The 23,711-nt window shown below is 50.9% G+C and overlaps 1 protein-coding gene across 4 annotated transcripts in view; it reads left to right on the forward strand.

Moving 5' to 3' along the window:
• The first annotated feature begins 279 nt into the window (after positions 1-279).
• The window catches only part of PAK6 (p21 (RAC1) activated kinase 6), a 36,168-nt gene continuing 12,736 nt past the window's right edge, over positions 280-23,711 (forward strand). Inside the window, exons 1-3 of one of the 4 annotated variants that reach the window (XM_036238692.1) lie at positions 280-420; positions 2,655-2,736; positions 14,022-14,136. The gene's annotated coding sequence lies outside the window, so the exon portion shown is untranslated. Of the gene's footprint in view, positions 421-1,215; positions 1,756-1,917; positions 2,511-2,654; positions 2,737-13,421; positions 13,521-14,021; positions 14,137-23,711 lie in introns of those variants that run through there. The other 3 variants (XM_016152197.2, XM_016152198.2, XM_016152199.2) reach the window with 3 other exon arrangements.

Below are 23,711 nucleotides of genomic sequence, written 5' to 3' on the forward strand. Positions count from 1 at the left end.
GGAAAGCAGGTGAAATCGTTCCCATTTTGTAGATAAGGAAATTGAGCTCAGTTGGTTAAATAACATGCCAAAGGTCACTCATCTAATGAACGGTAGAGTTTGGGACATGAAGTCAGGAATGTGAAAACTCAGAGCCTGGGTTTTTAACCAAACACCACATCGTTTCACTATGGAAGAAAATTTATGAAAGAGTTTTCAAAAATAACATGAGCAGCCTAGTGCCACATTGGAAGTAAGGGGCTGGGGGCGGGCAGAGTCAAAGAGCAGGCTTCCATCTGTCTGCAGCAGTGGGCACTGGGAGCCAAGCTGGCCGGTCAGGGTGACACCTACAGCAGGGCAGCAGGAGATGGGCTCCGGGGTATGCATTTCCAGGTCGATGGTCAAAGCCACAGAAAGGATAGTGTTTCAACGGAAGTGCAGGTATGTGTGGGGAGAGAGGAGAAGGGGGCCAAGACTGGGACTTGGGTGTCCCACAGCTGGACACTGGGAAAGGAAAAGGAATCAGTGAAAGTGGCCGGGAGGCTCAGAGAGAGGGAGGGCATTGTGAACGGTCAGGCTTCACCCGGTGTGCTCGGGGCTGACAGGTAGGTGGGTGCACAGAGGAGCACAAGCTACCGACCTGTACATGCCCCTATTACTGCCCAAGAGCCATGAAATGAAGAAGTCAGCTTGAGTCCCTGCTAACCCAGGGAGCCAGCCAGCATTCACACTGCCCAGCAGCCCCTGTGTGCAGCTCACAGCAAAACCATCTGAGACCCAGAGAGGGGAGCTCAGCCCAGCTGTGGCCACTGTCAGCGTGGTCTGAAATCTCAAGGTCTGCAGGGGTGGGAAGCCTGGGAGGTCTGGCTTCTGGGGCACTGGGGGCGGTTCCCACTGAGCCGGGCCAGCAGCCCTTCCTCTCCCTCCCTCTCAGAAAAGGAAGGCAGGGAAAAAACGTGTTTTTATAAATAGCTCCAGCCCCAGCTGATTTGTAAATTCAGTGGGTTTTTTTGTGTCAATGACATCACCCTCCTCCCCATGGCAACCCTCGACGATATCAAAATTGCCAAGCAACGTTGGAGCAGGTCGCTGCCTGAGGATTTAATGGAGAAATCCCAAAGTGAGCCAGGGTGCGGGGTGCACTGTGGAGGAGGGGCACGCCGTGATCAAGAAGGAGGCTAGAGCCGCTGGTGCTGCCTGCCAAGCAGCCCGGGGGCAGCTGGGGCTTCCGGCCAAGCTCCCTTTGACAGCCTGCTGTGGACAGCAGGTGGGGGAGGGCACTGCTCCCTGCCTGATGTGTCAGGAGCCGGGAGCAGCCATCCAGGTGACTAAGCCAGCCCACTGGCACTGAGTCACTCACTGGCCTGAAGGTTTCTGCCTTCTCTTTTGCATCTGATTATTTTGGGAGCTGGAAACTTGCAGCTGCACCTGAGTCCTGCCCCTCCTAGCTCTTCTATCCCTACCTTGGGCTCTGAGGAAGATGGGACCTGCTATGAGTCTGCTGCCATCCCCTAAGGATATGGAAGATGCTGTGGGGGCCCGAGGTGCCAAGGGAGAAACACCAGCCAACAAAGTGCAATAGCAAATATGGTGATCTGGCTGCCGTGTCCTCTGAAGGTATCAGGAGAGAAGGCGAGTCTGCTCGGCACTGACTGGGATCCTCCTGGGCTGGCTTTGAACTTACCTCCCACGAGGTATTTTTTTAAATGAGTGGCTTCTAGGGTCAGAGCGGCATTTGGAGAACGAGGCTGGATTGGCTTAGGCTGGCCTGGGCAGGTAGGTGGCTCTGTGCTGGGTGTGGCCCCACGTGTGTGTGTGTGTGTGTGTGTGTGTGTGTGTGTGTGTGTGTGTGTGTGTGAGAGAGAGAGAGAGAGAGAGAGAGAGAGAGAGAGAGAGAGAGAGAGAGAGAGAGAGACTGATCCCCCTGCCGAGGACAGCAGGGGGTCCTGCAGAGAGCTGGGGATGGGGAATTTGGCAGCAGTTCATCCTAACTGATGCTGGGCCAGGGCAGGCTCTGCGATGGGTCATTTGGAAAAGGGACATCAAGGACCTGGCCTGAGCAGGATGAGGAGCAGCTCTAGCTCAGACAATCCCAGGCCTTCTCTGTGTCCACAGGACGGAGACACGATAGGATGCCAAAGCAGGGAGTGGTCCAGAGGGGCAGGCCAAGGATGGGAGCCAACCAATCTGCCAGGGAGCTGGACGGTACATCAGCTGCCCCTCTTCTGACAGCCCCGAGCACTAAGGAGATAACTTCCTAGGAGGAATTCTAGCACTCTCCCATGCAGTGCCAGTCAGCATCTATGTGTGTTCTCTGCCAAGTTCACAGGGGTGTGTCGCCTGAGAAGGGTGCTGGCCAGGGCACGGCTTCCCCATACTTAGGACCCAGCCAGGACCATCGCTCAGCCTGGCACTGAGGCCAGACCCTTGCGCCCCTGGCCCCCACAGGGCATGCTCCAGTGTGTGTCAGGCAGAGGGGAGTGGAACCCCCCCACCTCCCCCACACAGCTGGCAGCCTCACGGGCACACCGGTGAGTAAGCTGCGGAGGGAGGAGGCTGTGTGCCCACAGAGGCAGGATGACACCAACCAGGACTCTTTGGGAGAAGCGGCTGGGCAAGAAAAGCACTGTTTTCTTTTTCTTTTTCATTTTTTTTTTTTTCTTTTTTGCCTGAAGGGAGTGGCGCTTCCTGGGCTAGAGACAAGCACCAGCCTGCAGTGGGGAGCACCAGGCCCAGCTGCCCAGAGGAACAGCACAGGTAAGGTCCCTGCTACTGTCGTGGGTTCGGGCTTCCTGGGCAGGGGTGGGGGTACCAAGGTGTCCAGGCCATGGTGCCATCTGGGGCAGGGGTGGCAGCTTTGGGTTCCTGAGCTACAGAGCCGCATGCCCCGCCCCACCTGCCACTCCCTTTCCAGTAGATTTTGAAACAGCCCAGTCCAAGCTGGCCCCTGGCTTCCCAGCCCAAGGAGGAAATGCTTATTTCTGCTGTTCCTGCCTGTACCTCCCACTCCTGCTGGGCTAAGCTTGTGCCACCAGGATGCCCCTCTAGGAGGTCTCTCTTAACCCATCACCTCTGGGACAGTCCCCTTTCGTATTCATCTCACAAATATTTATGAAGAATCACTGGGACCCAGGCTCCGAGTCATGCACTTAAGCAGAGCTTAATCAGGCACAAATTCTGACTCTGAGACCACAGCAGGCCTGGTTTAGGGGATGCCTGGCTGAGCACCATCCCTCCTCACAGGCATCGGGCTCCCCACTTCTGCGGCAGGGTTAATGACCTGGTCAGTTCCAGGGACATCGGGCCCAGTGAGCTCAGAGTTATAGAAGGCTTAGGGAGGGCCCTGCTTGGGGTTCCTCCCTAAGCTGATTCTGGCGGGAACTGGGTTCTAAACGTTGAGAATGAGGTCTGAGCTGCCTAGCCCCAAACCCCACGGAAGTTTATCTTGCTGGAAATAAGGCCTCTGGGCCAAAAGGGGACCCCCCTGCAGCTCAAGAGTGGCAAACCTGGGAACCCTAGTGACAAGGTGCCTAGTCAGGAGAGGTTGGGCACCAGGAGCAAGGCTTCCATTCCAGAAGCACTTGATTTGGGTGGAAAGCTCTGTGCCCCGTAAGTAGCTGCAAAGTGAGAGTGTGTGGGCTGCACAGACCTCCAGTCTCCCAAGGACAGACTTAAGTTTTGTGAGCTGAGCTCTCTGGGATGTGCCAGGCACAGAGAAGACGCAAGACGGTCTGGGGTCTCTAGCATGACAAAGCCCACTCTGTGCATAGCTACCAAGGACAACCAGAAATGCCCCCTGTCCTCGCACATGGGACTAAAGTCAGGATCAATCCTTAAGTGTCTCCCACTCCGTCTCCACACCTAGCTCCAGAATAGGAAAAATAACCCAGCTGTGGGGGTATTTCCTGCCTCCTCACAAAAAGTGACTCCAAGCCTGGAGGTCCCCAGCATGTGCAGAGCTGAGCAGCATCTGGTGCCCAAGTGGGTTCAGAGCAGAGAGGCTATGGAGCACCAGACAAATAGCGGCCAGAAGGAGCAGCTGACGGGACCAGGAGGGAGCAGAGGGTAGAGACCAGGATATAGGAGGCAGGAGGTGAAAAGGCTGACTGGAATTTTAAGAGGGCTCTGAGAGGGCTCTGGATGCTGGTTTTCTTATGCCTGCCTGCCTCTGTGGGAGGGCCAAGTGGGGAGGAGGTGGACATGTTGAGAGACTGCATTCCTTTCCCAAAGGGCCCCAGAGATACCTCTAGCACACTCTGTCTCAGGTACAGAAGGCAGGAAGGACCTGTGGGAAGCTATCCTGTGGCCTGAAGCAGAGATCTTGCAGCTTCAGGTGTGGGAAGGCCCGGGATTCAAAAGTTTCTAAGACTTGGGCACTAGGAAGGGTGCCGGCAAACATCATACACAGGCATTCTGCAGCCTGTCCTATAAGAAGAGCTCAAGAAGAGAGCTCAAGAAGTGAACCTGACTTGCTGGAAATAAGTGAGCTAGCCAACAGGCTGGACTAGAGCATGAAAAATGGAAGCTTTGGAGGCAGAAAGAGCTCTCAACCTCCTGAAGCTGAGCAGGCCCTTCTGCAGGATGAGCAAGCTGACTGGAAGATACCTGCTTCTTAGCTCAGCCTGAGGGGGCCTGCTAAGGGCTAAGGCGAGATGTGTGAGGTAAAGGGGAACTTTTATTAGCAAGACGTGGGCTCCAGGCAGCACTAGGAGATGGCAATTGGCACCTTGTTCTGGCCCACTTGCTTGTAGGCAGGGAACAGTGATCGCCTGACTACTAAAAACAAACCACTTGTGGCAAGAACAAGTTGGGCAAATTGCCAGAGAAATTAATGGGACGGTGCCCTTGCCCTGGTGAGTTTACGGCCCTTAAACAGAGGAGTAGAGAGGAAAGCTGAGCATGGGGCCAACCCCACCAGAAACCAGATGAGCTACAGAGCCATGATCAGCAACAGGGGCGTTGTCCTTTTGCCTACTCTGGGCCCCCGAGTCATCACTGAAATTGTCAGCCATGACCCATTCGGTCCAGATAATTTATAAATGTAGACCAATACCAGGAGTAGTTCTTAACACAGAAGTTTATAAAGACAGAAAAAAAAAAAAAAAGATTAGTTAAGAATGAGAAACAAAGGAAGAAGCAACGTCTACAGTTATGGGCAGGAGACAAGTGCTCAGGGGGATATACGAGAACAGGAAGAGGCAGAGTGATAGGTGGTTAACAGCGAGAGTCAGCCAGGTGAGTGTCAGGCCCAGGGCTGCCTCTCCCTGCCTGAGTGACCTCAGGTAAGTTACCTCATCTCTCTAGGTCTCAATTTCCTCTCCTGTCCAACAGAGATAATTATAGCACCTATGAGACAGGGTTGTTGAGAGGATTCAATCAGGCCATATGTGAACACTCCTAGCAGCATGGCTGGCACATAAGTGCTCAGCAAAAGACAACGTTATCATTGTGATGATTATTAGTGTCAGAGGAACAAAGTGCTAGGAAGGAGAGACCTCACTGGGGTCTTCAGGAATCAGAAAAGTCTTCGCAGAGGAGGTGGCTTTGGGAGAACTTTGCCCTCAGAACACCTACAAATCCATGCCCGATATCGCTGGGAAGAAATGTAATACCAGGTCTGTTTTTTTCCCAAGTAGCAAATTGTCCACTGAGGTTCTTTAAGGAATGACTTGAGCCTATTAAGAATCTCCCCCTCTTTCTGGGGTCTAGAGTTAGAGGTCTTGAGAACTTGATGTGGGTCATAAATATATCATGAAGGGATCGAGGCCAGGTCTGGCCCTGGTCCCACTCCCCTTTGGGCCTGAAATCTTGTCACATATTGGCTCCAGTTCCTTGGAGAACTGTCTGCGAATGAGCCCCATTGGAAGCACACACTTGGAGGTGCTTTGTGCAGGGGGGCCAGACTGGAGACCACAGCGATTTCCTTGACCACTGTGGCAGGTGACTTAGAAATGCCCAGGAATCATAAGGCTCAGATTCAGAGACATTTTGCTTTTCCTACCAAAAGGTTATCTGTTCTGTGAATTTAGGAAAGGTAATCCCGGGTTCTGTTCACCTAAAAAAAGAAGGCAAACCCAGAATCTGACAGACTTTCATATTCTGGGGAAATTAGCAAGTGAAAAACAGGTTCCCTCATAACTACAGGGCGCCACATCATCCCCAGCAAAAGGACACCCATTCTGGGCAGCATTTTCTATGAAACCTCATTATGACATATCAGGCAGTACCAACACTCAAGTTTTTACAGACGGATAATGATGACCTTTTTTGTACACCCGTGTGTTCTCTTTGGTGGCCTTTCCCCCTGAAAGTGCTGCCTCAGTCTGCAAATGCTGGAGTCTTTCTCTTTGGCTCTGGTTTGCCCAAGCCTCAAAGCACTCAGGTCCCTGGGCCTCTAGCTAAGGAGGTGGGGGCAGGGCTGTGTTTTCCTGCATATTTAGGCTGTCCAGGACCTGGAGAGGTGGAGAGGGGGCCTCTAGGTGCTCAGAGAAGTAGGTCCAAAAAGCTCAGCTTGTTCTGGTCTCTGATTCCAGTACAGCAGCTCACCCCAGGGCAAATAGCAATGAAGCAGTCACCTTGCTCAAGGCCCCCTGCTGCCTGCCTATCTGCCCCAGCTCCTGAAGACTTCAGCAGCAGCAGGGTTAAAAAAAAAAAAAAACAAAACTGGGAGGACTGGTTCTCTGGTTCAGCTTCCTGGCCTGGAGCCTCCAGCCTTCATTTTCTTTCTTTCAGCTTCAAATGAAGTTTCACTGAAATTGCACAAGAAGGCACAGAGGATGGAGGGAGCCAGGGGGCCCGATATGCCTCAGCCTCTTTGGACTGCACTGTCCAGAGTACAGTCCTGGGTCAATGGGAAGAAGCGCAGAGGAGGAAAGGGCTACCCCAGAGAGGAGCTAGCTGCCTTGGATTGCTGTAGCACATTCAAGCCAAAGGGAGTCCCTAAGAATGTTTAATCCAGCCCCCATAATTTTATGGAGGGAAGAAGAGGCTGAGGGAAAGAAAGTGGGTCCTGAGATCACATAGATAACTGATGGTGGAGCCAGTTTCAGGCCCGGGAGTCGCCACCTCCTGGTCCAGTACTCTTTCACTACCCAGGCTGCCTTTCCATCTGCAGCAGCATCATAGGTGCCCCAAGCAGGAGCAGATGCTGGCTACCAGATAGCATGATGGCTTAGAGAGGTGGCCCAGTCTGACAAAGAGGGAGACCAGACAGGTCCCAGCGCTCCCCCGTGCCTCCTGCCCTGACACGGTCTGGTCCTCCTACCCTCCCCATCTTCCCATTTTGTTCCACATGGAGCCCAGCTTAGCCCTTGATTATTCAGCAGCGTCCCCCAAAAAGAGGCTCTGCTCGCCCCCCAAGCCACTCTCTGAGTGTAAACAGATCCAGCTAATTTGTAAATGAAGTGACTGGAGTTCTACTTATCCCAGGAAGCATTTTACATTTTAACTAGAAGACTGTCAATGTCTTGAGAAGGGAGTAAGATGAGAACATCTAAGAATGAAAGGTTCCGGGGCAGAGGTTAGGGGAGGCATACAGTAGACCTTTTACCTCAGGTGGTCTTTTTACCAGTAATATACTATGACCCCAGGCAGGAATTTAAATGTCCAATGGCAGGAGGCCTGTCATTTGTCACCCTGTCACCAGGCCCAAGCTAGACAAGAAAACTCCACTATAGTGGGTCTTGCTAGAAGATGGTGTGTCTAGGATCAGGAAAGATGGAGAAAGGTGAAGGTCCCAGACCCTGGGGAGGGATGGAGTCAGGCCCAGGGACAAGAATGCAAGGCCAAGAATGAGCAAGAGTGCAGGGCTCCTGTGGAGGAGGGGAGGCCAAGACAGGAAGACCAGCTGCCGCTGGATGGTCCATCATCCCAGCAAAGGCTGTCCTGCCAGCCACCGGCAAGGGCGTGGCAGTGCACATCAGGTCTCTGCCATGTCAGCATTCACATGAAGATCCTGCAGGCTGCCACCCCTGCCACTGTCAAGGTGTGGGCCAGAGACTAAGGAAAGAAAAACCCTGAGAAGGGATGGCAGTAGCTGCCTGGGCCCCTCCAGGATCCTCCAAGTATAGCACTGCACAGTCGAGTGGCAGACAGATCATGCCTCTGGCACTGACCCAGGACAGACACAGAAGGCAGAGTTCCTTGAGCTCTATAGCCAGGTGATCGGTGCTCCCAGGAGGCCACACAGCCCAGAGCCTGTGAACTTTGTGCAATTAAAGCTAATCCAGCCAGAGGATTGTGGATGGAGCTTGAGCAGCCAGCATGTGTTTCCTCAGACTCTCTCCTTTCCTGGGCTCTGGCCTGAGCCTTCACCTGGTCACAAGCCTCTACTCTCTCCCACTCACCTGTCCTCCCTTAAAGTCAGACCCTGGATGCCAGGGCATGGGTGCCAGTCACAGGCCTGCTCCAGTCTCAGACCGGGGCAGCCGCTGGAGGCTCAGAAGAGAGAGGAAAAGACAATGAAGGGTTTCCATTCAAGGAGGCTTCCAGCTGTTAGTTCAGCCAGCAAAAATGCCTGCCAGAGAGCTAAACTGCCAGCAACAGACATCTGGTTGGAACTTTGGAACCCATTAAGTGCAGGGGCTGCAAAGTAATCATAGTGATAAGATATTAAATGAATTTATCATGTCCCTAAAATGAGTGTCCTCAGTACAGAGGTGACTCTTTCTGTTCCCAGCCCTCCCCAGGGTAGTTCATATCCCCCGTACCTGGGAAGGGTGCCGCAGCCTGCCCTGCCTCTGCTTTGGCCCCTTGAGGTAGTGGCCCCTGCATCTGAGTGGCTTGTCCAGGTCACCAGGCCCCTTTGAGACTGTCAGGCAAGTTTGGCCCCCAGTGTCAGTTTGCATTTGGGGAGGACTGGCCTGTGTATTCCCATTGGCATAGAGAGCATAGGATAAATTCAGGACTTGAGAAAAAGGCAGAGAGAGTCTAGAGGCTTCTGGGTGTGGGAGTTCCCCTCTGCTGAAGTTCAAGACAGCAGAAGGACACATCTGTCCAGCGGCCAGGCAGGGGCACCCCATGGACTTTTCCCAAACACCAAACTAGGCCTAGACAGTGCTGCCCCCTGGGCTGGGATTCTCTCTCCAGGATCTGGAGGAGACAGACCCGTAGGATTGATTTCATAGCGAGTTCACCTGGAAGAACCCTGGGAGGCCCACCAAATGGGGCTCCGTTGCTCCCTGTGACAGCTGTGTGCATGCATGGTGTGGGGGAGGAGAGTTTCCTTCTTGGTCTCTTTAGCAGCTGTGAGGGCTGAGGGTCAAGAACCTTTCACCCTGTTTGGGGGTGATGATGCTTGGGGCCCCTGTACCCCAGCAATCTAGACCTTGTCATTTCCTCTTCCCAAGGGAAGGGGCACTCCCTCCCCAATTATACACATTAAGAGACTGAGACACACAGGAAGTCTAGTGAAACAGAACAGATTTGATCCTGCAAAAACTGGTTCTCTTTGCAGTTAGACTCGGTCCACCTCCCTGCCTAAGGATCCCAAGGGCTTGGCAATGTCAGCTCCCTTAACTCCCGCTCCCAGATCTTCAGAGATGGGCACCTGCCTCTCAGTCCCATCAGCAGAGAGAGATGCATGCTCCTGCAGGATGAGGGACACTGGCCCAGGCCACCCCAAGAGCAGGAAGGGACAGTCTGGAAGAGAGGTACAAGAAGGGATCTTCTCCAAAGAATGCCTCTCTCCTGGGGCTGGGGGCTGCAGAGTGAATGAGTAGCTATCCCTTCTGGAGTCCAGGCTCCAGGGGGGTTCCTCCAGCCAAGTAGCAAGCAGACATGCCGGGCCCCACCTCCTCAGCAGTGCCTGCACATGGGCCTCATAGTTCTGGGCCCATTCAGGGTGTGTGAAGGACAGGTGGCTTGATGCAAGGACCTCAGGCAGGGTGCTGGCTCATAACTGTGGAAACCTAGCACCTGGTTCCTAGCGGGGGACCCAGTGACAGGGTTGGGGAAACTGAGGCCCCCTCTGCCCTCAAACCCAGTGCTGTTGGCAGGGGTGGGGGGGGTCAGTCCTATGCTCTTATCAGAAATGGGAGAGGGATATCTCCCACCTCTCTGCGTCACATGACTTACCTATTCAGGGTGGCAGAGTTGGCACAAGGAGGGAAAAGACCAGTGTCTCCCCCACCAACTCTTCCCAGGGACTTGACCCCACACGATCAAGTCACCTCATACGGTCCTTGGAACCGGGAACTTATGAGCAGCACAGAGTTAAGAGAATAGGCTTGAGGCAGATACACTTGGGTTGAAATTCTGGCTTTACCACCCACTAACAAGAACTTGAGCTATTCCTTAACCACTCTGAGCCTCAGTTTCCTCATTTGTAAAATGAGAATAATAATAGTACTGTTCTTCTGTGTCAATGTCATGGTGAAGACTTGAGTGAGATGATACGTGTAAGAAGCTTAGCATGGTTCCTGGCCCATCGGAAGCATTCGGTCATTGTCAGGAATTATTATTACTATTATTAGAGGAGAGCAGAGTCATCCAGAAAAAGGAGCCTCAGAAGGAGTGAGTGTGTCAGCAGTGCTCCTGATCCCCAGGCAGCTTTTCAAGTCACGCAGCAGAAAGGTGCAAGGGAAAGGTTACTGTGTTTGTGTTTCTAAACCACAAGTTGATCCATATCTTTCCTCTTTGGCCCTAACCTGGGCTTCCAGCCCTGGCTGTAGATGCTCACAACAGGCCCCAACAGCCACAGGCTGAGAAAGAGCTGGCAAGTGCCTGCCCTGCCCAATGCGCCTGCCCTGATGCCCTCCCAGACAGTTCTGGTTGCCCAATGCCCCAGAGCTGGCAGGGCTCCAAGAGTCATTGCCCAGGGTGAAACGTCAGTTCTCAGTGTCCTGTCCAGAGCTCCTGTCCAATTGGTAGAATGGCACTGCATAGACAACTCCTTCAACCAAAAGGCCTCTGTCAACCGTCAAGGCTCTTCAAAGAAAGGTAGGTATGCCTGGTTTTCCTCTCTGTGCCCAGCGCGGCACCCTGGGAACAGAGCCAGAGGGAGGCACGTGAACGCTGGAGGAGATGCTGTCCCCCAGACTGTTCCTGCCACTTCATGCATTGTTTTTCTGCCCTCTCCTTCTGGACAGGGCTGAGTTGGGCATGAATCAGAGGTGCATAGAGAAGGGGGGAGTCAGTCACACATAGGAATTAATCACTCAGGACCCATTCTGCACATCCCAGCCATCCCTATTTACAGAGGGTTATCTAACACAGTGCAGCTGACCCACCTGTAGATGTGACTATAAGTGCAGAAACTTGGAGCTGTGATAGGCCCGAGAAGTCCCCTGGTCTAGCCCTCGTATCCTGTATGAGAACCTTTTCTCTGCATATCTGACTGATAGTTATCTGGGGTCTTGAATACCACCAGTGATGGGGGGGTTCATTACTTCCTTGGTTAATCTTATTTGAGAATTTCTGCCTCTCCTCAAATCCCATCACAGCTCCTAAAGGTGGGAGGACCCCAAGGTTTCCTAGACTCACTCCCTACAGGGTGAAGATAGTACTTGGCTAGTAGCCTTTGTGGGATACCAAAGCCTGGATTCAAACCAAATTAAATACCAGTTCCCTTCTGATAATAGGCTAATGTTCACACTTTGTTGTAGTTCGACAGTTCAAAAGTACTGCTTTGAGCTGGGGTTTGGGCATATAAGGTATTTAAATGAAAAGAAAAGAATTTATGTATGCATTTGTGAGTCAGTGAAAAATAATTTAGGGTGTTGATTCTAGATTCAACAATGTTATGCATTTCCTTCTAGCTTTGATTCATGGTTCATTTCAAATACTCAGCAACCAATTCCCCTCATCCCCACTCCCGCCCTCGACCCCCACCTAGCACAACCCACTTCCCACAGCCAACATTCGGCCGGTGCCCCTGGTACCTAACCTGTGGGGAAAGTCATACTTGTATCACCTTCTCCTCCCCACCACATGGCCCCCTCATCCTAGGCTCAGCAGGCAGCTTCCTAGGGGACCACAGGAAGTCAGGGGTTGGCTAACAAGGTCAGGCCTACAGTGTTGTACGGGCAGAGGAATAAGCTTGGGAAAGGCACGAAGAGGAGGAGGGAAGACAGAAGGTAAGGAGAGGAGCAGAGATGTGTCTGCAGCTGCCCTAGCTTCCATGCCACTCTCCGAGGGCTCCCAGGGCTGGCGCCTGGCACCACCATCCTCTCCCCAGGGAGGCTGAAGGCATGAAGCTTGTGGTGCAGCCAGACAGGATGTAGGCCTGTCTGGGCCTGGATAATTCCCATTCTCTGCCTTAGCCCTGCTTGGTAGGAGCCTAGGATAAACTGTCTATAAGCAATAGAGCCCATGTGCGAATGCTTTATCCACAAATTACAATGATATATCTAAAGAATCAGTGAATAAAAATGATACATGGCAATAGTAACCTCAAAAACTAAAGTTTGAGGTGCCCAACAATGACAAAAATTTCTGCACTGTCCTTGGTCCCTGCTCTGTGACACTGGCAGTCACCCAGCCACTATTTGGGGGCAGCATTTGGACTCTAGATGTTCTGAATTTCCAAGCTAGAATCTCCTCTGCACTCAATTGGACAAAGCCCTCTCTGGGGGACCAAGTCTAGGACAAGAGTCTTCTCACTTTCTTGTTTGGGGAAGAGACAGATAGGTGGCCCCTGCCCCTCCCCCGTAATATACATGCACAGGAGAAACCACCCTCCAACCCATAAGAAGCAGGGCAAAGGACAGTCAGGAGTAAGCCACTCCAATAGCCATCCTTCTCCTAAGCCAGGGCACTGCTGGGGACAACCCAGGAATGCTAGCTCTGGAACCAGCTCCATCCTCTGTTTGGGGGTACAAGGCTCCTGGAAGCATTCTTTCTCTACCCTAAAATCCTGAGGCCAGAGGGTTCTCAGAACTGAGCAAGGTCTTACTAGGAAATTAGAATCTTTAAATCCCGCTTTCCTGCCTACACACGGGGGGCTACCCCAAGACAGTCCTGGGGCCTTGTCCAGATGGGACAGACAGACCAAGGTGGCAGGACTCCAGCTGGGGGGTCTCCAGAGTGTATGTGGTGGGAGCTTGAAGCCCTGCAGCAGACCTCAAAGATCCAAGAGGAGGAGGCCAATGGCCTCCAGAGTATCTGCACCGCAAATTAATGAGTTCATTACAAGGAGAGGCACTCAGCAGATAATCCAGGTCAGGCCTCTCTGCATGGTGGCCCAGGGATGTTGGGGACACGGGCAGGTCACCGTGGGTCTGCCGGACCAGGATCAGGGACTGAAGATGAAGGGCCGGAGGAAGCTGGAGCCCATAGATTAGAAGGAAAAGGTTGAGCAGGGAAGCGCCCCGCGGTCAGAGAGGCTCCTTGAGTCCCTTGGAGACTTTTCCCGGGCTCTGTGTTCGCCATGTCCTACCTGAGGCCACACCCTGAAATCAAACTCGTGGCCAGGTGAAGCCGGCGCTGCACAAACATGCAAGCGCAGCCTCTCCTTGCCGTTCCCGGCGCCCAGGTCCCTCCTGCGGAGGGCGGGCCCGGCTCCCGCGTCCTCTCCGAGCGCTCCAGGGGCTTCCTGCTCGCAGGTGGGTGCCCTGGCCACCCCTGAAGGTTGGCTAACCTCCCCTGGCTGAGGCCTAGACGAGGGGACTGGCCTCCCTTCATGCGGGTTTTCCTTCCCCGAAGTTCGGGGCCGCGGCTGCGGGGCGGAGGGGCCTGAGCACGGGACAGAGAGCTCAGGCGCTGCGACCCGGGACCTATCTGCGCGTGTGCACCATGCACCCGGCGCTTGTGCCGGGGCTGGCTGGGAGACTCCCGCACCACTCGGGTCTGTGAGGTGGGCCCTGTGGCTGCTTTGGTTGGAGCGCGGTGGGGAGAAGGGCCGGAAGCTCTGTGCTCACTGCCCCCTCCTTCCCGCGCGCCACGCCGGGGAACCTTCCACCTCCCCCTGCACCTGGAAAGGCTGCTAAGTCAGGTGGCTGCAGGCGTGGAGCAGTTCCAAATACTCTGTATTCGGGCCATTTGCCAAATCTCCAGGGGCACTTACCACCTTTGTGACAATGACTTTCCGATGTGTTTCCATCCAGGCCTCTGAGAACTCGCAGGAAGGTCTTTAGTCTTCCCTCTCCTGGTGCTTGAGAGCTCTGCCCACTGAAGGGTGAGGAGTCAGGTGGAAGAGGAGGCGAGGAAGGCATTCCAGAGGTGAGTGAGGGACCTGCAACCCTGGTGGGCTGTCCAGGAGCCTTCTGGAAACCAGCTTGAGGCACAGGCTGGAAGGGACACTGGGCAGGCAAGTGGCCCTTCTGGGCTGGCCCATTCTTGGTACTGTTAGGCAGGGCGCTGGTCCCTTCTAGGAGCCATTTCTCAGTCCTTAGTAGATGTGCATTATTACTTCCACCACCTCAGCCCACAGCAGGTGGCAGGGTTTCTCATGCCCTGCCCTGGCCCAGACTCTGCTTGTCGTCAGGCCTGATGCCTGTCTGGGACAAGGCAGTGTCACCAAAGCGGTGCTCTGCATTCTTGCTTGGGAAAGAGGCTCCCAAACAGGAAGGACAGTAGCAGGCAGAGGTGCCGATCAGCACACCCCAACCTGCCAACTCATTCCCCAGACCTCCAACCTGCTAAAATCCCTCCAGCTTTTCCGGTACTCAGTGCACAGCATCCAACCTGGAAGGTAGATGTTACTCGGAACACTAAGGGCAAGACGCGAAGAGTTCCCAGGGTGTAGGCTGTGTTCTCTGTATCTTGACTCATTCTGGTGTTCTTTAAGTTCTTCTGACTTGTTTTTCTAGATGCAAGAAGAGAGGGGGCTCCTGTCTGTCTGTGGTCAGGTCTTTTGTGGCTGGTGCTGCATATATTGCAATACTGTAAGTTCTCTGCAGGCCATATTTAGGATGGAGGCTGAGAATACAACATTTGAAACCAGAAAGAGCTGGGTTCAAATTCTGACTTTGCCTTTGAGAACTTAGGCAAACTTTAATGTCCTTGTCTATAAAATAGGGAGGAGGACTGTGCCTTCCTCATAGGATAGTTGTGAAGAGTCACAGTGATAAGTGAGAAATTAAACAGTGTAGCAGTGAGCCACCTCCCTCTTGCCTCCACTTGTCTGTATTGGAAAAGGCGAAGCTACTTGAGCCCTCCTCTCTTGGAGAACTTTGAGAAGTCTGGCTATGTGGCAGGAGATTGTGGAGATTGCTAGAGCAAAGCAATGGGAATACAGTAAAGGCAGAGTATGTCCATGGCGAGCAGGCAGATGGCCCAAGAAAGAGGCCATTTCTAGCAGGGAATCCGGCTTTGGAGGCAAAAACCAAAGCTCTCTACACCTCATACGTGGTCACATGTTCATGGGTGATCCTGGACACAGGTGTTGTGTGACATAGAGGTAGCCTCTTCCCTGAGGCTTCCAGTCCTGTCTCTAAGTAGCTGTAGGGTATGGGAAGGTTATTTAACTTCTCTGGGCATGACAGAGGAGCTTGGAGCCAAAGTGATCTGTGTTTGAGTCCTGATTCCGCACTTACCATCTCAGACAATTACTTCTCTCAAAGCCTCAGTTTCTTCACCTATAAAACAGAACTCATTATATCTACCTAGTAGAGTTGTGATCATTTAATTCACTAATAAAAAGTACCCAGCACAGTGCCTGACATGTGCTAGGTACTTTATACATGTATATGTATATTACCTTTCTTGTCTCCTCATTCCTCTCTCTAGCTGCCTGCAGTCTTTAAAATGCATCCAGTAAAGCAGGTTTGGCCCAAGTCACAGCAGTATTGTGAGCACAAAGTGAGGAGGCAAACGAAATAGCTATAGAAAGTTAAAGGCTGTAAAACAAACAAAAAAAAAGGCATAATCTGTATGTGTGTGTGTGTGTGCATGCGCATATGTGTGATTGGGGACCTAATCTTGTGAGTAGGGGACCCTAGAGGTTCTTTCTGGTTAGGCATTGAGGACTGACTCTCTGATGTGGACTCGGGCCTCTGCATGCAGAGGCTGTTTGAAAGTCTGGGCTGGTGAAGAGGTGCCTGGTCTGCAGCCCACCCAGGAAGGCCATTCTTCTCTCCTCCCTTGGAGATAACCCTGTGCTCAGGACAGCCCAGTGCTGTGGACCAGGGAGGAGGTTAGGATTCTAAGTACAGTGAACAAGGATCAAAGGACTGGCCTGGCTTGAGCTTCTGCTGGACCTCAGCACTGAGTGTACAGGCTGGGCAGAGAGGCAGGACTGAGTCAATATTGACTTTCTCTGGCTGGCCAGCCTGGCTCTTTGGCCTCTCATTCAACTGGAGTGTTGACACAAGTGATTGAATGAGCTTTATTATCATATTCCTTTCAACAACAGCCCCATTATCTCTCCTCTAGAGATTCACTGGGACCTGTACTGTGGGAGTGATGACAAGGTTGGGGAGCCCAGATGTGTTAGCTTATTATGTGCATAGTACCCTCTGCCCTGCACACTCGGCTTCTCTCTAGGGCCACTCCAGTGGGTCAGCAGAACCTCAGAGTACTACTCAGCATCCTGGGGACACTCTACACTTTAGCACAGTGGCCCCGGGCAGAACTTACAGAGCCCTCAGGCAATGGCAGTGAAGGCCACAGCCTAGGACCCACCCACATTGCAAGTGATAACTGTGCAGAAAAGCAAATGAAATTCTCTTCAGGCCCTTCCCCCGGTGTATTTTGAGGGGCCAGGAAAGGTTTCTGGGGTGCCGCCTCTCCTGACTATCATGTGAAGAGGGGCAGATGGCAGGCCTGAACCCCTGGCGGAGGCTGAGGGAGGACAGAGTTAACTCTACACAAAGGATGAGCAGCAAGGGGACAAAGGGCAGGGGCCTTGGGAAGGGGAAGGAGCTCCCCATAACTGACCTCATTTGAGCAGGGTGCAGACGGGGGCAGGCTTCTGTCGGGAATGCCACTGAAGGACTGCAATTTGGGGAGGGACAAAGGGGAGTCCAGAATCCATGAACAAGTCCCTCCGGGTGTGGGGTGTGCATCGCCATTTCTCCTGGTGGTCCGTGAGGTCAGGGGGCGTGTCTAGCAACATCTATTGGGAAAGCAAGCTAAACTTCATGAGAGCGAGGATTTTATTTTGTTCACCATGGTTCCCAGAGTCTGGAGCAGAGTAGATGCACAATAAATACTTCTGAATAAATGAATAAATAATGTAATCATATTTATATTTAATTAAACAAACTCCAGAAAGCAAAGTTTGGAAAAAATCTTTGTGGCTGAAGAGAATACTCTGATGGGAGGCTGACTTCTGTCTGCACTATTCTTGACCATGGACAAGAGGCACACAGCTCTCCAGGAAGGGTGTGTGGCATGCCAGTTCTCAAGCGAGGATGAAGAGGTCAGGCAGCCCTGCTACAGATGTCTGGGTGGGAAGGCTGAGCTCTGAAGGTGATAGGGTCCTTGGTGGGCCACTCTGATGGTGGCAGTAGTAAGGGCGCCTATCAAAGCGCTGTAGAACTTGGGGCATACATCTGCCTCATTGTCATGATTCTAGGATAGTTCCTTCCCCATAGTAGCTTTGGGTGGGCCTGAGAATGATACAGTGTGAGTAGTGGAAGGTGACAGCTGACTGCAGCCACATTCACATCAGAGTCTGGGTCAGATGGACATGGCTCTGCCCCTTCTTTGCTGTATGACTTGGTTTCCTCATGGGACAATAACGATCTTACCTCACAGGCTTGGGGTGAGGAGCTCGCATAAGTAGAAATGCCTCAGCTCACAGCCTGGTGCTTATGTTAGGCACTTCCTGAGCAATGGTTACTAAAAACACCCAAAATGGACCCTTGAGTTAGAACAGATGCTGTTTCTCTCCTCACTATACCTGGAGAAGCTGGCAGAGGATAAGGAGTCCAGTCCTTTGTCACCACCTGAAATTCTGAGACCTAGAAAGGAGGAGAGTAGGCCAAAGTCACAAGCCAGAACCTTGGGACCTGCTGCCCTGGGGCCATACTGAGATAGAGCTCAGCTCTGATAAGCAGGCCCTGAGCCTCCAGCCAGGGATGTGCTGGCACTGGGAGCACGGCCCAGGGTTCAGCTTCCTTCTCTCTTCCAGTCACCCGGAAATGGAGGGAAATTCCACCAGCCTCATTCCTAACAGTTAACCAACATCCCAGAACTTAACCAACCAAGCCCTGCCCACTTTAGAGTAACTACAAATTCTTTTAGACGTGTTCTCTGGGAACCACCTTCCCCGCCTGTAGCACATTCTTGTGAATCCTTTAAGTAGGCTAAGTGTCCTTTCCTTAAAAGGAATTCAATGTGTGGAAAGAGTCAAAACCCACTAGAAGCCAGGATAAGGTGGATGAACACATCAGATACCACCACTTCCAGTGAAAAGCAGAGGCAACAGAACGGTTGACGTTGGCTCATGATGAGCCCCAAAGGTGATTTCCAAAGAGGACTTCCGAAAGTACTGGAACACGTTTGGAACAGGCAGAATCACTCCCAAGGTTCTGCCTCAACTGGCAGCACTCATTTGAATGTGTGAGCTCTGGTCTGAGGTTTAAATGCAGATATATTTCTCTACAGCTCTGCCTTGGGTTTGTGGGCCCCAACAGCTGGGTGGCCCTTGCATCCCAGGCCCTGGAAGATGAATGTCTCCTCCTGGAGAAGAAGCAGTTTGAGAGGGTAACCCACCCACTGTGGCTGCTCTGCTTACCTCAGTTGTGACTCTAGACCAGCCAAGCCACAGTGCCCCGCTCTGAGGGCCACCACTGAAACTCCATGTCGCCAGGGTACAGTAGCATCAGCCACAAAGCTCTGCCTACCACTTCTTGTGCCAAGCCCACAGATTGCCTGAGTCTCTATTGAGGGAACCTGACCTGCTCTGAAGAGAATAAACTGTGTCTGTAACTTTTTTCATATATGCCAAGCCCTCTGGAACATTTTACACACTCCTTGCAGGGCAAAAGAAAACCTGGTTCCACAAAGTAAGGGTCAGCCTACAAGTCAGGGCAGCCCCAGTTCCCTTGGCCTCTGACTCACAGATCAGCCCAGGAAAGAACCTAGCAATCTTGGTTGAGAGAGCTGGCCCCGGCCTATCCCCTTCTACACACTCCCATGAGTTTACGCAGGTTGCTCAGCCCTGTTCCTATTCATAAAGACCCAGGAAGACTCATAATAGCCAAGCACCCTCAGAGTAGGCATAGTGGAATGAACAGGGACTTTGCAACCAGATCTGGAGTCCAACCCCAGCTCAGTCATTTCCTAGTTCTATGACCTTGGGAAATTTATTTAACCCCTCTGAACCTCATCTGGATTTCTTTGTAATAATAATTCCTTCCTCCCAAGGTTGTTGTAAGGATTAAGTGAGTTGATACTTGGGAAGGGCCTAGCACACAGTAGGTGCTCAAGAACAGTTACTTCCCTTTCTGCCTCGAATCTCCTCTGACATGACAGTCCCAACCCTCAGTGACCCCAGCCTATGGCTCCCTAAACTCTCCTGCCAGCTCTGTCCTCAGCTTTACTGGGTGTGGCAGCATTTCCTCCAGAAAATCTCTGCCAGGAACTGACCTGCTCCCCATCTGCCAGGCTCAGGCTGGAGGAAGCAGCCTCAGCAGGAGCTGTGCCTGGGGAGCTTCCTTCTCAAACTGGTTTGGGCTAGGCTCTTCCCTCCCGACACTGGCATCCCACTCTGGTCCAGTCATGGGCCCGCCAGACAGAAAGTAGTCTGCAGACATTCAGAAGAGGAAAGTTCAAAGCATTCCTCAGTCACAACAATGCATCCAAGCCTGGGAAAGAATCCTCAGCACCTCCCTGCCCTGTGCTGGGGTGAGGTGTCAGACAGGAGGTCACCCTGAGCCTGAGTGGCGCCCTGCCTCTGCCCATTTCTACTGCATGTCTCAGGCCCACATCACTTCCATCAGGCTAGGCAGAAGAAAAGGCAAGGACTGGCTCTTTGAAAATCATCTTCCTCCTTCCTCCTTCCTCCTCAGGGTATCTTCTTTAAGGAAAGCTCCTCCACTAGAAGAACTGAGTGTGGATGCAAAGTGAGATTCTAGGGACAGCAACTCTAAGGACTGGTCTGGCCTGATTGGCTTTAACACTATGGCCTCAGGGCTGATGCAACAACCACCCTCCCTCAGTTCCGGGGCTTTGGGCTTGGGTCTGAAGGTTAGAAACTGGGGTGGAAGATGGAGACCTAGGAATGGAAAATTGAGGGCCCCTATCTGAGTGGGCAGGTATTCTCCAAGGGTACAGGCTTCGTTGCTGAAGAGATGCAGGATGTTTGTGTCTCAGGTGTTTCATACCCAGTAACTTGGAAACCTTATGGGTGAATGTCTCTTAGGAATGAGTCTTCATGATCACTCTTTTTTTCTTTAAAAATATTGTATTTACTTTAGAAAAGCAGTCCATCATCTTTAAGGAAATTTAGAAGAGTAGAAAGATGGGGTGGGAGGAAATTACCTGAAGCCCCACCAGTCAAACGAAACAACAATGAATATTTTGCTGTGTTTCCTTTAGCTATTCATCGTACTCATCCTGCATTTACAAATTAACCTAGTTGAAATCTTTAAAAAAAAGCCCGACTCCTAACCTGTGTGATCAAGAATTCTGCTTTGGTGTAGAAGAAAAAGAGATTCTATAGAAAGTAACCTCACAGGGTAATATGATTATAAATTCCCAACTGAGCAGATCATGGTGCACAGTCACATCCCCAGCATATAACTTCTTTAATAAAAGGCTTATTGTAACTTTATAATAAATAAGCCCCATCCATTGTTTCTGTGCATCTAGGTTAACATACCTTTGAAATGCCCCCTTTTAGACTCCTCCTTTTAAAGCGTGAGAGCACATAATCTTAACTAGTTTGTAATCCAGTCTTGCCCTTGCTTTCTCTCACCTTCATTCGGTCTTCCTTAATTTCAAATGCATAAAAGAAATTGCAAAACTGTTGCTCTAGAGAGCATTTGAGATCTTGCTCCCTGGCAGTTTGCTCCTCGTCAGTTTGGCCCAAACTCTTATAAAAATAATAATTAAAAAAAAAAATCTGCTTTGAACAAAAAACAACCTGGTAGTTTAATTTATCTCTAGCCTCAGGGCAGATGCAATAACTACCCTCCCTCAGTGTGGGAGACCTTGGGCTTGTCTGAAGGTTAGACAGGGGTGGAAAATGGAGACCTGCAGGTGGCAACCTGGATGTGGACAGGTTTGGGCTCCAGCAGGTGCGGCCTCCGGGAGAGCCCACCAAACTTGGACCCCACATACTCACACCAGACCTGGGCAGGGGATGGCCAGACATTGGGGTCCCCCTTCTCCTGTCCCCACCCACCACTCCCACCAGCTTTATTATTTTACCTTTCACATTTAGATCCAATTAATTTTGGTGGATGATATGAATTCATTTTTCAGGATTTTTCCTTTTTTCATATGGCTATCTAATTGCTTCAGCTACATTTATGGAAAAAGTCATCTGTTTCCCCACCATATTGCAGTGTCACCTTAGTCATAAATTAAGTGACCTCATATGACTGGGTCTATTTCTGAATTCTCTCTTCTGTTCCATTGGTCTAGTCATCAATCTTCATGCCAGTTTCACAGTATGCTAATTATTGTAGCTTTATAATAAACTTTGATATCTAGTAGTGTAATCCCCCAACTTTGTTCTTCAAGATTGTCTTGGCTATTCCTGGTTCTTTATGTTTCTCTGTGTATTTTAGAATCAATTTGACAATTCAGACCAAAAGAAATATGCTGAGACCTTGAAAATGAAATAAATCTTTAGGTTAATTGGAAATAGTTGGCATCTTTACACTATTGAGTCTTCTAATTTATGAACATTCTTTACTATCTGTAATTGTTTTATACTTTTCATTGTACAAAACTTTGATTAGATTTATTCCTAAGTACTTGATTTTTTAATGTAAAATGGTAAATGATATCTGAGGGGTTTTTCCCCCCGATAACACTTCTGATATCAAATGAGTTTTGTTTTGTTTTGTTTTGTTTTGTTTTTTACTTCCTGAGACCATTTCTTCAACTCAGACACCAACTGGGTGTTCAAGAATTCAATTCAATTCTGACACTGACTACCTGAAGTTAGCACAGACCCCACAGGCTCAGTCCACTTAAGATTCTAGTTACAAGTCCCTGTCCACCTGTATTTCTGACCAACGCGCTATAAATCAAGGATTTCCATGACTCCCTCCTCAGGTTTGATAATTTGTTAGAATGGCTCATGGAACTCAGAAGACACTTAACTTACTGTTACCAGCACATTAGAAAAGATACAACTCAGGAACAGCCAGATGCAAGAGATGCACAGATGGAAGAGATGTGGTCAGGAACATGGAGCTTCCATGCCATCTCCAGACACCTCTCCCTCCCAGCATCTTGATGTATTCACCAACTCAGAGTCTCCTTGAATACTGTCATTTAGGGGATTTACAGAGGCTTCATTAAATAGGCATGGTTGATTAGATCATTGGCCATTGGTGAATAACTCAATCTATGGCCCTTCTCCTCTTCCCAGAGATGGGAGGTGGGGGTGCAGAAAGTTCAAACATTCTTGCCACTCTGGGGATTCCAAGAGTTTTAGGAGCCGTGTGCCAGGAATGAGGGACAAAGACCAAACTTCTATTTCCCACTGTACTACAGACTCTTTTTTAAAAATTCATTTTGTATTTGGGGCTGATATGTAGAACTACAACTGATATCTTTATATTGACCTTGAATTGGAGACCTTCGAAATTCACTTATATAATCCCAATAGTTTGTATGTAGATTTTTCTGGATTTTCTATGTACATAATTATATTATCCCAGGCAATGTCGGCTTCACCACATTTTGGAAGAATCCTGGCAGCCTTCCTATAGGTGTGGATTCTCACTAGCTAAGTGACTGACTCTGACTTCTAAATCTCTGCTCGTCCCACCCCCAAAGCCTGAGCTTATTCATTGCTTCGGCCAACTCCCACACTCACCACCACAACCCAGACCCTAGGACTCTACGCGCCACCCATCCTTTCTCCTCAGGCCTTCCCTGCTGCCTCTGGGAAGAACTTGTTCCGGATTCATTGTTGGGGTAGCCTCAGAAGAAGGATCCTTGAGTCATTCAGACAATTTACTAAAGACACTGTCCCTATGCATTTTTACAGCAAGAGCTGGGCCCTTGGGAGGGGCAGGGGAGTTGGAGATGGATCTTCTGGGGACGGGAGAGAGAAGTATTAGCCAGCTCTTCTTTAATTCTAGAGTGTATCTCTTCACCTCCAAAAGAGTTCACAGAGGAGGGAGCAGGATGAAACCATCAGCTAAGCTAAGCGTGGGAGAGAGGCTCCGTCTCAGAGACCGTGAGGAAAGACTGTGGGATGAAGACTCCTCTGTTGCCAACGGCTAAAAGGGAGGAGGTCAAGTTTTATCAAACTATCGAGAGTCTACATAGTGGAGAGGTCAAGGGCCTGAGGTCCCAGAAGTCAGGCCGGGCCCCTTGACAAGTGAATCTGAGAGGTCAGAGTTCAGCATCACTCCCAGACTAGTATCTGCTCCTATTCGCACAACAGTAGGGCCCTGAGCTTAGAGACAGGGATACAGAGAGGTAACATAGCAAGAGAAACAGCCCCCATTTACTGGAAATTTTCTCACTTAATATTCTTCAAACTCTGTGAAATACCTTTTATCAACCCTATTTTATGTAGATAAAGAAAACCAAGGCTCAAATTGCTTAGGTAACTTGCTTGAAGTCTCCCCAAATAAGTAGGAGACTCCCTAAACTCACCTGCAACCCAACTGGCATATGTCATTCCAAAGTGCTTAGTCTTTGGGGGTCCTGCACAG

This window comes from Rousettus aegyptiacus, unplaced genomic scaffold (assembly GCF_014176215.1).
Source record: "Rousettus aegyptiacus isolate mRouAeg1 unplaced genomic scaffold, mRouAeg1.p scaffold_m13_p_3, whole genome shotgun sequence".
Lineage (NCBI taxonomy): Eukaryota > Metazoa > Chordata > Mammalia > Chiroptera > Pteropodidae > Rousettus > Rousettus aegyptiacus.